Here is a 3,721-nt window from a genome sequence, read left to right as displayed (position 1 = left end):
GAAAAAAAATCCGACTAGTGGTTTGGTTTGACTTGGTTTGGTTTTGAAAAAAAATACCCGACTATATTTGGGTTGGTTTGGTTTTAACTAAAAAAAACCAACCCGAGACCAAATCAACCCGACATTATATATATAATTTTAAATTTTTATTTTATACATAAAAATATTTACTTTGATATAATTTTTAAATATTTCTTATACATTTTCATGGTTTTTATCTTTTAATATATTATTTCAAGTTTGAAACTTAGAATTCTGAACGGTCCAATAAAGATTATAGTCCACAGATGTTGGTAATTGTAATAAAGCTTAAATCAAAATCAAATTAATATTAATGCAAAAAGAAAATAAATTCAACACGACAATAATAATGAATATTTGTTCTTTAGTTTTACATTGGTTTAGACAATTAAAATAGATAATATAATTTTAATTTCCTTTAATATTTAGTCATGTAACTAATACTTATTAAACTTATTTTAGCATGATTTAGTACTTTTAAATTATGATCATTTTCATTCTGACTTGTTAATTTGCAATATTTGTTTTACGCGATTTCATTATTATTATTTTTGTTGGATATTTTAGTGTCATTACTCATATCATATTTTGTATTATTTTCTTAAGAGTCACCTTAGATAGTTGTATTTTGGTAGGACTAAATAAATATTTGAAGTACAAGTAAATTATATGTTTGTATGAATACTTTACCGGAAAAACTCGAAACAACCCGAAAAACCAAAAAACCCAAAAAAAGCCAAGGTTGAAAAACCCGAGTTTTATTGGTTTGGTTTGGTTTATAAATTTAAAAATCCGACACAAATGGTTTGATTTGATATTTGAAAAACCCGAACCAACCCGGCCATGTACACCCCTACTTTTCAATACTACAAAAATAAAAGCGTACAACAATAAGTTGCAAAAATATTGTTACAACAACTAGGTAATTTTTACCCAATAAATAATTGCAACATAATCAATGAATTGCAAAGACAATTCCTTTAATTAACTTGCACTTAATATTCATTTTGACACTTTAATTTATATGCCAAATAATAAATCTATGTCAGTTAACAAATAATGGTATGCATGAGTCTTTCTCAAACAGAAATGACATAGATGAGCCAAATTTTTAACGGATGATACAGATGAGCCTTTTCTCAAAATTCGATGACACATTTGAGTCTTCTCCCTATTATAAAGGCCAAATACATAGACAATTCCTTTAGCTTGCCCTTAATATTCATTTTGACACTCCAACATAATTTGTTCCATTTTAATCTTTCAATTTCATTTTTTATGTATCATTTAAATACAAAATACTAATGTTTATGATTCAATTATTTTTATTTATGCTTTTTAACTGCAATTTACACTTTAAAAATCGTTTGATGTTCGTTATTTTTGTAAAAGAAAATGAAAAATGACAAATGAACATCGATTTTATTTTATTTAAAAAAAACAATTTATTTTTTATAGTTTCTATGCATTTTTACGTGAAAAATAATCAATGCAAATGTGTATCCATTTTTTTTCTAAAGTCCGATGATTTTTTATTATTCATTGAAGTTGAACTAAAAATTAAAAAGTGGATATTTGAGTTAAAACATTTTTTAGTTATTGAAAATACTCATGAACTTAACTAAAATTATTAGTTTTGTCTCCTAACTATTGATAGGCTTAAAAACACCCTCTACTTGACTAACTAAACTTAGATACACTCCTATATTCCACGTGACATCGCAAGTGGTCTCAAACTTTTGTAAGAGTATGAGGCTCTAAATAAAAAGTCCAGAGAAGTGTTGAAAACATCTTTAAACTTGATTGAGAATTTAGAAGTGTATTTCATTCATGTTGTTTCATCGAGTGTGTATTTAAGTCAAACAAATGAATATTTTCAAGACGGTCAGTAATTCATCAGAAATAAAACTAATAATTCATGCCGAATTTAAATATATTTTTAATACTTATATCAAAATATATTTGTCTATGAACTATGCTTTTGGTTTGAATAATTATTACTCCAAGAAGACTAAAGAGATTTATGACTAAATGCCCACAAGAGTTAGCAGTCTGAGACAAATATCCACTTTGTTTCTCTTTTTCCCCACATTGACTTTGGCTTGTGACTTGTGAATAACAAGCCATAAAAAATCATTCCAACATTCCATTAGTGTTGTTTAGAGGAAGTTTTTTCATCGAGTTCAAATTCAAAATTTCTGATTAAAAGTAACCAATTTTCATAAATTTCACTACTACTCCTCAGTGGCGACATATTAATATTTCTTGATCATCGTAATATATTGGCTTATTTAATATACTTTTGTATTTATAGTTAGAGATGTCAAATAGATGAGTTGCATTGATTTTAAACGGATCAAAACAGACTATGGTATTAAATAGATTGATTAAAATGAGCTAAAAATGCGATCATAACCCAACAAATTAATAAGCAGTGAAAACTTAGTACATTGAGACCATTCTATCGATACACAAAATAAATGAAAACAATGAAATAAAGAGCATATAATATGGTCCAATATTACAACGTTATATCAAGAGTCTTGGTATATATATTTATTCTCTTAATAATATGTTCGTGCCCATTTGTGTGAGTTCGAATAGCTCATTAGCATACGTATCAAATAACTTTGTCTATCAATGCTCTGACGTATAAAAATAGATCACCTTACATTTTTTGTTTCTGATGTGGATACTCGTTACTAGAAGGAGGAAGTGGAGGAGAATGTGCAATTAATTCCTTACGACCAACAAAGTTTCTTTCTGAAACCTGACTTGCTATGTTTGTAGGAACATTGGTACCAGGATTAGATTTGGGAGAACGTACAGGACGCCATTGCAAAGATGGTAACAATAGATTTTCTTTTCCCATCCAAATAATTACACTTTTTTCTTGATCTTCTTTATGTTGAAGAAATGTTGTTGCTTCACTTGTTTCCATGCTTAGGAACAAAAATAAAAGAAAGATTATACAATAAGAAGTTGTAAAAATAATATTGTTATAATTTTTTGCTGCCATGTTGATTTAATTTTTGGAAAATTAAGATGAGAAATGTAAGAATATTTGTTATATTTTGATGAATTTGGTAATGGAGATTTAATGTATTTATAACCCTTTCATAACGTGTTATATATTGCTAAATGACTTTTAATTCTTTTGAAAATCTCTATTTTCACTTTTTTAATTTTGACTGTTGACTACTTTGGGTCACAAATAAAGAAATTCAGAAATTGAATTGGTTTAGTCATATATGAAAACATCGCTAAATTTTGCGTGCATTATTAATTTCATTTCAAACTATTGACAATCTTACAAATAGGGGTGTATATTATTAGGTTGGTTTGGGTTTTTTAAATATCAAACCAAACCATTTGTGTCAGATTTTTAAATCTATAAACCAAATCAAACCAATAAAACTCAGGTTTTTCAACCTGGGATTTTTTCGGGTTTTTCCGGTAAAGTATTCATACAAACATATAATTTACTTGTACTTCAAATATTTTCTTTAGTCCTACCAAAATACAACTATCTAAGGTGTTTCCTAAGAAAAATAACACAAAATATGATATGAGTAATGACACTAAAATATTCAAACAAAAAAAATAATAATAATGAAATCGCGTAAAACAAATATTGCAAATTAACAAGTCATAATGAAAATGATAATAATTTAAAAGTACTAAATCATACTAAAATAAG

Source organism: Solanum tuberosum, unplaced genomic scaffold (assembly GCF_000226075.1).
Source record: "Solanum tuberosum cultivar DM 1-3 516 R44 unplaced genomic scaffold, SolTub_3.0 scf00584, whole genome shotgun sequence".
NCBI classification, from domain to species: domain Eukaryota; kingdom Viridiplantae; phylum Streptophyta; class Magnoliopsida; order Solanales; family Solanaceae; genus Solanum; species Solanum tuberosum.
This window is presented reverse-complemented; position numbering follows the sequence as displayed.